Below are 13,001 nucleotides of genomic sequence, written 5' to 3'. Positions count from 1 at the left end.
AACAAAAGGTATCCACTCAACCCTCTAACATGACTACCCACCCGGAAGGTTGATGACGCTATCCCCGGCAGGGTGATCCAGCGAACAAAATGAGTCACAGAGGGTGAGCGCACCCAAATACTATAAAATTACAAACTGAAAGCTACAAACTGAAAACTACAAACTGAAAACTACAAACTTGAAGCTACAAACTGAAAACTACAAACTGAAAGCTATTTGGTTACAGAACCAACGTACCGCCACCATACCTTAACTAAAACACTGAAGAAATAACCTGGAACAGATCCTCAACAAAAATCGAAACCCCCTCCTCAGTCAAATGAACGCCATCCCTCCTATACAGATATGCATGCCGGAAACGTATCCTGTCATGTACCACAACACCACCACCAGAGGCCAACACCTGCTTTGCGACTGCTGCATTCACCTACTTTCTGGCTTCATCAATCTCCCTACCATTCTGTACACCACGCCGGACCAGCCGAGGCACAATACACGACCACACAATCTTGCAAGAAGGCCATGCTGACGCAATCCTAGCCACATTGTCGGCCATGGGTCTCCTCAATTCCAACCCAGTCGTCTTACCAAGATCATTTCCACCTAAGTGAATCAGCAAAACCTTGGGAGTCCCAAAACGCCTTGCAGATTCTAAAAATTTAGAACACAAGGCCTGCCACAACATTCCTCTCACACCAATCCACCGCACACAATCAGAGCAAGGGAAGGAAGGAGCACCACAAGCATTCATGAACTTAGCAGCCCAGAAATCATAGGAGTGGCCAACAATCAATATTTTGAGAGGGTCAATTTAAACACATGAAGAGGGGAAAAAAAGAATGCAAAATTAAATTAATTTGCAATTATAATTAAGTAGCGGAGGATCTGCCAAAAAGAAAAATATTGGTGTAACCAGCTGCCAGGCTGAAATTTAGACAAGCTTCAGTGCCAATTCGAAGCAAACATAAAGACACATGAGGGTAAAAGGGGGATGGGGAGGAGGGGAGGGGGGAGGAGGAGGAAAGCAGGGAAACACGGATAACTCGGCTTTAGGAAAAACCGAAAAACCTGATGAGGGACATATTAATTGTAATTAGTGATGTCAATAAGCCGAATTAGGTTCGTCAGTTCAGGCAAAAATAAAAGGTCAAATGCCTCCAGACTTCCGCTGCCACAAGTAGCTAATCCCCGAGTCGGTAAGACAGGACAAGCAAGACACACAAGAACATACGTTGAAGGTAAACAAACAAATAACATGACAAACGAATAAACATAACATTATTAGATGCGAAATGCAATCAATGCAGAGGCCGAATGTAACGCTTATAACTGGAGGATTTCCAACGACCTACAGCCTTAATCTCGGATACAGAAAATCCCGCTGAAGCAGCGGAAGTTGCTGCCCCGATACGAAACAAGTGCGTACCGAAATCCTGGGGGGGGAGGCCGACACGAGAGACACAGCGCTTCAAAACCCAACCAAACTAGTATTCGGTTAATGGCGAACCATCCTCATGCAGAAGCCAATAACCCGCAGTAGCAGGTCTGACCTGAAGATAACGCTTGGCCAGGGCAATGGGGCAAATACGCAAGTCCTCAGAAGGGACAAGCGAAATCCAACGTCCCCTACCCTGCTGATCAGTTTTGGAGCGCCTAAGCCTACAAAGCAATGACCTCTCCCCTACCAGGATGTCCGCCCGAAGGAGCGCAGAATCGGTTTGCTTGGAGGCTGCCACCAACTCCGAAATCCGGAAAACCCCATGAAAGGCCATAGAAAAAGCTAGCTTGAACAAATCGACTTCAAAAACCGAATCCGCCACGTCCTCTATGGCTGTGAGGAGTAATGGGAGGAGGGAAATATCAATAGGACGTATCTTGTCGGGCGCAACCGGAACCGAACGAGCCCAACCTTTGAAGGCCTTCTGAATCAGAAAGCTCTTTGTCAGGTCTGGAAAGCTTTTTAACTTAAAGAAAAATGAAATACCGGCCAATGAACGCGAAACCACAGCTCTGGATCTGCCAGAGACATGGAGATGCCAAATAATAGAAAGCATCAACTGATACCTGCTCTTACCTCCATGTCTTTGGCGACGGGAATATTCTTCCCAGTCTTCCCAAGCCTGGCTGTAAACTGTCAAAGTACCCGGAGCGAGAGACCGGCGCGCTAAGCCCTCCATGCCGGCTTGATGACCTGAGAAACATAAGAGGGGCAAAGCACACCAGTAGCATCAGCCCCAGGGGCCAAAGATCGAAACCTAGGCCACTGAAACCGTGATAACACATTTGCGATTTCATTCTGTGCCCCGGGAATATGCCGCGCTCTAAATGAAATATTGCAGCGCAAGCAAGTTAGGACTAACTGCGTCAAAACTCGCAACACTAGCAATGATTTGGCGCGCTGCTGATTAATCGCATGCACAACGCCAAGGTTATCACACCTGAGCATTATGCTGTGATCACGCAAACGCTCACCCCACACTTCCAATGCAACCATGATTGGAAAGAGTTTGAGGAGCAACAGGTCCCGTGTGAGACCCAAACGCACCCATTCCTTAGGCCAAGGAGCCGAACACCAGGACCCGGAAAGGTAGCAACCAAAACCCGCCGCGTCGGTGAAAAGCTGCAGCTGAAAGCTGTCGACAACCGGAGCCATCCAAATGACTACACCATTAAATTTGTCAAGAAAAGATGCCCAAACGGACAGATCCCTCTTGATTTCGGAGGACAGGCGAACCATATGGTGCGGTCTGGATGCCCCAGCCGTGGACTGCTGCAAAATTCAGCAGACCTAAGATCGATTGCACCTGCCACAAAGAAATTTTGTCTGCCGCCAAACATGTAGCAATCGCGTCGCGCAATTTCGCCACCTTCTTCTGAGGAAGCCTGCAAACCCCTGCCGAGGTGTCAATCTCGATGCCCAAAAACGATAGGCAAGCGAGAGGACCCTCAGTCTTCTCATCGGCAACCGGTACCCCGAAAATGGAAAAACAGAGCTCGTAAAGAAAACAAAAGAAAAGCACAACGTTCTGAATTTGCAGGACCCACGCACGAAAATCATCGAGATAGTGAGCTATCCCGTGACCCCCACAAGAAGTTTCCATGCATCAATGAATAAAGGTGCTAAATCTTTCAAAAAAGGCACAGGAAACAGAGCATCTCATAGGCAAGCACCTGTCTATAAAATATCTGTCGCCAATGCAAATCCTCATGTACCTCAAGGAGTCAGGATGCAGGGGAAGTAGACGAAAAGCCGATTCCACATCTATCTTAGCCATGAGAGCACCAGGTCCATACGACCTAACCATTTCCAAAGCCTCGTCAAAAGACTGATACACCACCGAACAAAATTCCAGAGGTATAGCATCATTCACTGATGACCCTGATGGGTACGACAGATGCTGAATGAGCCTAAATTTACACGGAGACTTCTTGGGGACAACACCCACTGGAGAAAGAAATCAAATCCTCCAGCGGGGGTTGTTCAAATTTTGGCTTTTAAGACATCAGGCAACTCGCGGGCTGACCGCAGATTCTTCGGGGGGGAAACCTTAACCCCACCCTTATTGGATAACCGAAAACCAAAATTGAAACCGGAATACAAAAAACGCACATCCTCAAGGTTTGGATACCAATCCAACCATTTGGTCATAGCATCCAAACGCACTGGGGATATGCCTTACTTAGCCCCGGTATTCCCGGGCGGCTTGGAAAACTGTTGTCCCGCCGGTCGGGAACAATTGGACACAGGATGGGCTCCGCCGCAATGCAAACAGAGGTGACGAAAACGACACCGCTGCCCCTGAGTACAGGTGGCATTGTTAAAAGCAAAACATTTGCCTTTGTTCTGAGTCTGAGCAGAAAAACGACCCGGTCCTGGTGGACGCCGAATAGGGGGAGTTTCGACTGGAAGAGGCGGCGGCTGAGTGACTTCCAGCCACACCTCCATGTCCTTACCACCAAACTCAATCACAGGCCTCCCATCCTGCTTCCGACGAAACTCTTCGCCGTAAGACCGCCAGGCAAACCCCCGGGAACTGCGCTGCATGCCATTAATCAGGTGCAGATACCTGATCATATATAAGTGCTCTTCAGGACGAGTCATTAAATAGTATAATGCAAACATGCAGAAACCCGCGATCCAATTACTAAAGGACTTGAAAGAGTCCAGGCCAAACCCTCCCTTACTCTTGGCCGCCTTAAAGTCCTTTTTTGTTTTGTCCGTGAGCACAAAAATGTCCACATACAAACTTTTAGTAATCTTGCGCTTACAGCATGGATGTAAGCCGCGCAAGACTGCCGTATTATCGCAGCGGACCCGTAAAACGTTTGCGAGAGGCATCGCGTGATTGCTTGCGCTTAGGTAACAACATGCCGGTTGGCCTCGCGTTTAGCATATTTAGCAGCTCGCTTGCGTGCCCTGGCAGAGCTGCTGGCGTCTGACACCAGCGATGAAGAGGAACAACAGCTGCTACTATCATCATCATCATCATCCATGCAAGAAGACCCACCTGATGTACTCGTCTGCTCACCACACAAAGAACCGGCCAAAGTCGCTTCCCCGTCCACAGCTGCCTCCTCGTGACTGTCGCTGGCATCGCCGTCTGAAAAAGAAGGTAACACAGCATCCTGCACCGTAGCCGCCAATGCATTCAAAGGTGCGGAAGAAAGCGCAGCTGAACTGGGTGACACTGGTGGAGAGACCGCACTTGGGATACCTTGCGCTACTAAGGAGCCGAATGCGCGCAACGCTGTCAAAAATTGCTCGGGTATGTTCGCTGGCAACTGCGAGGTAGGCCTCTGCGCGTCATGTATGCCCTAGAGGTACGAGCCGGGGCTCGAGACCTGACTGGTCTCGAACCCGCGGCCACCCCTGCCCTACCCGCTGGAGTCCCAGCCGGGATCCCCGCGGGAACACGCACCTGAGCGCGTCCACGGCTCGCAGCACTGCCACGAGCCGGGACATGCGGGCGGGCAGGCACAGCAGTCGGAGTGCGCTGACCCGCCCGCCGCAGAGAGCCAGCAGCCGCCGGAGCAGTCACATCGCGTGCACTCCCGGCATCACACGCCACGGCGAGCATGTGCGCCCGCGCTCCACGGCCTTCTGGGCAAGGTGAAATGCCAGGAGATGCGGCGGTAGCAGGGGCGGACTCGCCTTGAAGGTAATGGCGCGGGGGGTTGCTTGATCGGCGCGGGCGGGACATGGCAGGGGAAAATAACTAGCGATGGCCCAGAGGAGAGGAGAGGGAAAGAAAATAAAAGGTGGGGGAGATAGAAACTGGAGCAGAGGAATGAGTGAGGGAGAATAGAAAGAGATGGCACAATATGAGAGGGAAATGAAAGAAAAGGGGTTGATATAAGAACTGGACCAGAAGAAACAGGAGAATGGAAGTTTAAAAAGAAATAGAAAATGAGAAAAGAAAAAAAAAATGCAATAATCAATACACTGTTAGCACCTACTGGCACCGCACTTATCTCTGTCGAAAGACAGGAACAAAAGAGGCTTTGTCTCAGCCCACACACCTAGTTAAAACTAGGGGTGAGCGGGTTCGGATTTCTGAAATCCGAACCCCCCCGATCCGAGGCAGATCCGAGTCAGGCTCGGCTTTTCCCGCCTGACTCGGATCTGAGATCGAGGCAAAATGTCATCATCCCGCCTTCCGGGTCTCGCGGGTTTTGGATCCTATATAAGGTACCCGCGTCGGCGACATTTTCTCACTCGGCTGTGGACAGTGAAGAGGGAGGGTGGGAGTTAGGGCTGGCTGGGCTGTGTAGTGTAGTGTAGTGTAGTGTAGTGCAGAGTAGTGTAGTGTAGTGTTGTGCTGTGATGCACTGTGCTGCTGTTGTCCATAGGGGCTGTGTCCACTACTTCAAAGTCCATAGGGGCTGGCTGGATTGTGTTGTGCAGTCAGTTGTCCATAGGGGCTGTGTCCACTCCAAAGTCCTGTGCAGTGTCCCAGTCCTAAAGGGGTGCTGTAGTGTTGTCCAGGGGGTGCTCTGTCCGTCAGGGGTGCTCCCCCCAAGTGCAAAAAAAAAATATTTTTTCTGTGTTTGTGAATTGTGTGCACTGTGGCTGCATGTGCATCAACAAAGGAGCAGCGCCAAGCGTGCGCCTGTGTCCCATAAGTAAAAGGCCGGCTGGCTTGTCCATTAAAGGGTGCTGTAACCCCCAAAGGGCACTCCAAACAAAATAAAAATATATATTTTTTTGTTTGTGAATTGTGTGCGCAGTAGCCGCACGTGCATCAACAAAGTAGTGCCAAGCGTGCGCCTGTGTCCCATAAATAAAGGGCAGGCTGGATTGACCGCTAAAGGGTGCTGTAACCCCCAAAGGGCACTCCAAACAAAAGAAATTTTTTTTTTCTGTGTTTGTGAATTGTGTGCACTGTGGCTGCACGTGCATCAACAAAGGAGCAGCGCCAAGCGTGCGCCTGTGTCCCATAAGTAAAAGGCCGGCTGGCTTGTCCATTAAAGGGTGCTGTAACCCCCAAAGGGCACTCCAAACAAAATAAAAAAAAATATTTTTTTGTGTTTGTGAATTGTGTGCGCAGTAGCCGCATGTGCATCAACAAAGTAGTGCCAAGCGTGCGCCTGTGTCCCATAAATAAAGGGCTGGCTGGATTGACCGCTAAAGGGTGCTGTAACCCCCAAAGGGCACTCCAAACAAAATATTTTTTTTTTTTCTGTGTTTGTGAATTGTGTGCACTGTGGCTGCACGTGCATCAACAAAGGAGCAGCGCCAAGCGTGCGCCTGTGTCCCATAAGTAAAAAGCTGGCTGGCTTGTCCGTTAAAGGGTGCTGTAACCCCCATAGGGCACTCCAAACAAAATAAAAAAATATATTTTTTTGTGTTTGTGAATTGTGTGCGCAGTAGCCGCACGTGCATCAACAAAGTAGTGCCAAGCGTGCGCCTGTGTCCCATAAATAAAGGTCCGGCTGGATTGACTGCTAAAGGGTGCTGTAACCCCCAAAGGGCACTCCAAACAAAATAATTTTTTTTTTCTGTGTTTGTGAATTGTGTGCACTGTGGCTGCACGTGCATCAACAAAGGAGCAGCGCCAAGCGTGCGCCTGTGTCCCATAAGTAAAAGGCCGGCTGGCTTGTCCGTTAAGGGTGCTGTAACCCCCAAAGGGCACTCCAAACAAAAGAAAAAAATATTTTCTGTGTTTGTGAATTGTGTAGGCTGTAGCTGCACGTGCATCAACAAAGGAGCAGCGCCAAGCGTGCGCCTGTGTCCCATAAGTAAAGGGCCGGCTGGCTCATTTCTTAAAGGGTGGTGTAACCCACAAAGTGCACTAGTCTCCAACAAAAATAAAAAAATATTTTCTGTGTTTGTGTGCGCCTTAGCTGCACGTGTATATCAATATAACATAAATGGAGGACCAAACTTTCTCCGATAAAAATAAAATTGGGAAAGATCAAGAACCACTTCCTCCTAGTGCTGAAGCTGCTGCCACTAGTCATGACATAGACGATAACATGCCATCAACGTCGTCTGCCAAGGCCGATGCCCAATGTCATAGTAGAGGGCACATACAATCCCAAATGACAAAGTTCAGGAAAATGACCTTGAAAAAAACATTTAAATCATCTGAAGAGAAACGTAAACTTGCCAATATGCCATTTACGCCACGGAGTGGCAAGGAACGGCTAAGGTCTTTCCCTATGTTCATGACTAGTGGTTCAGCTTCACATGACAATGGAAGCCCTCCTCCCGCTAAAAAAATCAAACGAGTTAAGCTGGCAAAAGCACAGCGAAGAACTGTGCGTACTAAGAAGATATCACAAATCCCCAAGGAGAGTCCAAGTGTGGTGGCTGTTGCGATGCCTGACCTTCCCAGCACTGGACGGGAAGAGGTGGCTCTTTCCACCATTTGCACACCCCCTGCAAGTGCTGAAAGGAGCACCCACAGTCCACTTGCTGATATGTAAATTGAAGATGTCACTGTTGAAGTACAACAGGATGAGGATACTGATGTAGCTGGCGCTGAGGAGGAAGTTGGCGAGGATTCTGATGGTGATGTGGTTTGTTTAAATCAGGCTCCGGGGGAGACAGTTGTTGTCCGTGGAATAAAAAAGCCCATCACGGTCATGCCTGGGAAGAAGACCAAACATTCCACCTCTTTGGTCTGGCAATATTTCTATCCGAATCCGGACAACAACTGTCTTGCCATATGTACCATATGTAAAGGTGAAATAAGTAGGGGTAGGGACGTTAACCACCTAGGAGCATCCTCCCTTATACGGCACCTGCAGCGCGTTCATAAAAAGTTACTGTCAAGTTCAGAAACTTTGGCTAAGACCGTACGCAGTCCAGGGACACCTAAATCCCGTTGTCCTGTTGTATCCAAGCGCCTGCAAACCACACCGTCAACTCCCTCCTCGTCAATTTCCTCCTTAGTCAGGATCGGAAGTAGTCCTGCAGGCCATGTCACTGGCATAACTGACTCTCCTGCTGCTGCTGCTGTTACAGCTGCTGCTGGGAGTCGTTCATCATCCCAGAGAGGAAGTAGGAACACCACTACTTTTACTAAACAATTGACCCTCCAACAGTCCTTAGCGAGGAGGATGAAGTACGACAGCAGTCATCCTGAAGCAAAACGTATAACTGAGGCCTTGACTGCTATGTTGGTGTTAGACGTTCGTCCGGTATCCGCCATTAGTGCAGTGGGATTTAGACAATTGATGGAGGTAGTGTGTCCCCGGTTCCAAATCCCGTCTAGATTCCACTTCACTAGGCAGGCGATACTGAGACTCTACAGAAACGTCAGAAAAAGTGTCCTCAGTGTCCTGAAAAATGCGGTTGTACCCAATGTCCACTTAACCACGAACATGTGGACAAGTGGAACAGGGCAGACTAAGGACTATATGACTGTGACAGCCCACTGAGTAGATGTATCACCTTACGCAGCAACAACAGCAGCGTCACCAGTAGCAGCATCTCAGAAACGCCAGCTTGTTCCAAGGCAGGCTACACTGTGTATCACCGGTTTCAGTAAGAGGCACAACGCCGACAACCTCTTAGAGAAACTGAGGGAAATCATCGCCCAGTGGCTTACCCTACTTAGACTCTCCTGGGGATTTGTGATATCTGACAACGCCACCAATATTGTGCGGGCATTACATCTGGGCAAATTCCAGCACGTCCCATGTTTTGCTCACACAATAAACTTGATGGTGCAGAATTTTCTGAAAAGCGACAGGGGCGTGCAGGAGATGCTTTGGGTGGCCCGAAAAATTTCTGGCCACTTTCGCCATTCAGCGACTGCGTGCCGAAGACTGGAGCACCAGCAAACACTTTTGAACCAGCCCTGCCATCACCTGAAGCAAGAGGTTGTGACGCGGTGGAACTCAACCCTCTATATGCTTCAGAGGATGGAGGAGCAGCAAAAGGCCATTCCAAGTAGGCATGTCAGACAGTCCGTACCTGTACTGGCAGGAAAAAGAGGCAATTTGGAGGCCCCTGTACAAACTGGCTCTATCTTAACTGAGTTGCCCCCCCACCAGTGTGTACTCCGAAAGAGTGTTTAGTGCAGCCGGGAACCTTGTCAGCGAAAGGCGTAGGAGGTTGCTTCCACAAAATGTGGAGAAGATGATGTTCATCAAAATGAATTCTCAACTCTTCCAGGGAGACCAGCCTCCAGAACGTACAGAGGGACCTGTGGTGGTGGATTCCAGCGGGGACGAATTAATACTCTGTGGGGATGAGGATGTACACAACACTGAAGAGGGTGAGGAATCGGTGGATGAGGAGGATGAGGACGACATCTTGCCTCCGTAGAGCCAGTTTGTGCAGGGACAGATAAATTGCCAGCTTGTTTTGTGGGGGCTCAAACGAACCAATCATTTCAGCCACAGTCGTGTGGCAGACCCTGGCGCTGAAATGATTGGTTTGTTAAAGTGTGCATGTCCTGTTTATACAACATAAGGGTGGGTGGGAGGGCCCAAGGACAATTCCATCTTGCACCTCTTTTTTTTCTTTGAATTATGTACTGTTTGGGGCATAGTTTTTCAAACTGCCATCCTGTCTGCCACTGCAGTGCCACTCCTAGATGGGCCACGTGTTTGTGCCGCCCACTCGTATCGCTTAGCATAGTCATCCAGCTACCTCGGTGCAACCTTTTGGACATAAAAACACTATTGTGAGGTGTTCAGAATAGACTGGAAATGGGTGAAAATTAAGGTTATTGAGGTTAATAATAGCATAGGAGCAGAAAAACCCACAAATTCTGTGATTTTAGCTGTTTTTATGCTTTTAAAAAAAAAAAAATACAGATCCAAAACACAGAACCCAAAACACGGAAGGGTGATTTTGGCAAAACCAATCCAGATCCAAAACACGAAGAAAGATCCAGATCCAAAACACAAAACACGAAAAGTGGCCGGTGCACACCCCTAGTTAAAAACACACATACCTATCCTATAGGGTAACTAAGTCACATGGTGTTACCCAAGCCAGCCCCCAGACCCGAAGTTTAACTCATGACGATCTTATTCAATCACTCTGTTTGTCATATAAGTAAGAAGGCCTAGACCATATGTAATACCCGCTAAGCGAGTGTATATGTCTGACAATGTGCATGATGTTACACGGATGGCTTTAACCATCAGTAGAAAACCATTGCTTGCTGAGTGCTGTGCCTGCATGTGAGGAGACAGGACGGGCATCCCCTCCGCACACTTATCATAGTATTTTCATAAAAAATACCTTGACAAGTGCCGACACATGCGCCGACCGTCGCTAAGTCCCGCCACCATCACTAAGCCCCACCCCCACGGACCCCCTTGCGACCCCGCCTCCCCCCTGTGACCCCCCCTCCCTTAATTACACTTACCTGCAGTGTTCGGTGCTCCTGTGATGTCCTCCGTGGCTCCGGTCAGCTGACATCCCATACTGCACTGGGACATCACCCGGAGCCCCGTTCACCGGTCCCTGGACTCTAATTTTCTTTTCTTTTTTTTTTTAGCAGTAATCAGCGTGTGGTCTGTTTAGACCGGTGATGTCTTCCATGCCTCCGGTCAGCTGATATCCCATACTGCACTGGGACCCGATCACCTGATGACCGGGCCGCAGTGCAGCATGGGAGACCAGCTGACCGGAGGGGAGTCATCACCGGAGCCCCAACCACCGGTCCCTGGAGTCAGGTAAGTGAATTTTTTTTTTACTATTTTTTTTTACAGTATATCAGCATGTGGTCTGTTTAGACCACACAGCTGATCACTGGGACTGGCTCCGGGCTCTGCTCTGCTTTTTGGAGCAGAGTAGGAGCCCGGTAACCGGGGGAGAACCTGGATAACGCCACCTCCAGGTGGCGTTATTATCACAGGGCTTTCCCCGGTATTTTTTTACAATTTATTTTTAGTAACTTTGGTCGGATCACATTTCCCATTACAATTATGGGAAATGCGATCTGCTGACTAAAAATAAGTGATACTTAGGGGTTGGAGTAGAATTTTACGAATTCTACTCCAATTACCCTGTATAGGTGATACTAAAATAATGTGAAAAGAGTGTGAAAACACCCTTTTTCACTTTATTTTAGTAAAACTAATGTTAATAAATAGAGCCCATGGGGCTCTATTTACTACAATCCGCATATTGAATGCGGATTGTGGTGTAATATTACCGAGTGAATTCGCATTGCGAATTCAGGCAATATCACAGGGATTTACTATAAATCCCTTGCAGGGACAGAGCTTGCGATAAAGCTCTGTCCCTGCGGATCCCATCCGCACTCTAGTCGCGGTGTTTTCGGAAAAAATACCACGACTAAGAGCCCGTGCATGCGCCGACCCACCGTCGGTGCTACCCCCCACCGACGCTAAGCCCCGCCCCCTCGATCGCGGACCCCCCCCTCCCTTCATTACACTTACCTGCATCCTCCTGGCCTCCGGTGATATTCTCCGGGCTTCCCGATCAGGTGATCTCCCATACTGCACTGGGGCCCGATCACCTGATGACCGGGCAGCAGTGCACTGTGGGAGACCAGCTGACCAGAGAGGAGCCATCACCGGAGGCCCGATCACCGGTCCCTGGATTCAGGTAAGTAAAAAAAAAATGTTTCAATTTTTTTTTTCTTTTTTTTACAGCAATCAGCTTGCGGTCTGTTTAGACCACATAGCTGATTACTGGTACTGGCTCCCGGCTCTGCTCATCCCGTTAGAGCAGAGTTGGAGCCCGGTAACCGGGGGAGACCCTGGATAATTATTATCACAGGGCTTTCCCCGGTATTTTTTTACAATTTATTTGTAGTAACTCTGGTCGGATCACATTTCCCATTACAATTATGGGAAATGTGATCTGCTTTACTAAAAATAAGTGATACTTAGGGGTTGGAGTAGAATTTTACTAATTCTACTCCAATTGCCCTGTAATAACTATAGGTGATACTAAAATAATGTGAAAAGGGTGTGAAAACACCCTTTTTCACTTTATTTTAGTAAATATAATGTTAATAAATAGAGCCCATAGAGAGAGGCCTAAAGAGGCTGTGACATAGGGCTCTATTTATTAACATTAGTTTTACTAAAATAAAGTGAAAAAGGGACCACACGATGATCTCTGCTTAAAAAAAGAAAAAACAAAAAAACACCTTACCTGAGTCCAGGGACCAGAGATCGGGGCTCCCGTGATGTCCTCCCTCCAGTCAGTTGGTCTCACAGCCTGCACTGGTGCCCGGTTGTCACCTGACCGAGTCCCAGTGCAGTATGGGATGTCAGCTGACCAGAGCTATGGAGGACATCACCGGAGCACCGATGACTGCAGGTAAGTGTAATTAAGGGAGGGAGGGTTGCAGAGGGGTCCCGGGTTGTGGGGGGTGGGGCTTGGCGACGATCGGTCAGCGCATGCGTCGGCACTTGTCACAGTATTTTTTGCAAAAGTACCGTAATAAGTGTGCGGAGGGGATTCACAGGGACAGAGCTTTATCACAAGCTCTGTCCCTGCAAGGGATTTGTAGTAAATCCCTGTGATATTGCCTGAATTCACAATGTGAATTCAGTCG

General features: G+C 48.8%; 1 pseudogene; it reads right to left on the bottom strand.

The window, feature by feature from the left end:
- Nucleotides 1-1,298: 1,298 nt before the first annotated feature.
- LOC148502546 (uncharacterized) lies at nucleotides 1,299-4,339 on the bottom strand (annotated as a pseudogene).
- Nucleotides 4,340-13,001: the final 8,662 nt, after the last annotated feature.

Source organism: Taudactylus pleione, unplaced genomic scaffold, assembly GCF_031769625.1.
Source record: "Taudactylus pleione unplaced genomic scaffold, aTauple2 ptg000493l, whole genome shotgun sequence".
In the NCBI taxonomy this organism is placed as follows: domain Eukaryota; kingdom Metazoa; phylum Chordata; class Amphibia; order Anura; family Myobatrachidae; genus Taudactylus; species Taudactylus pleione.
Note: the sequence above shows the minus strand (reverse complement) of the source record. Positions and strands in the feature narration are given on the sequence as shown.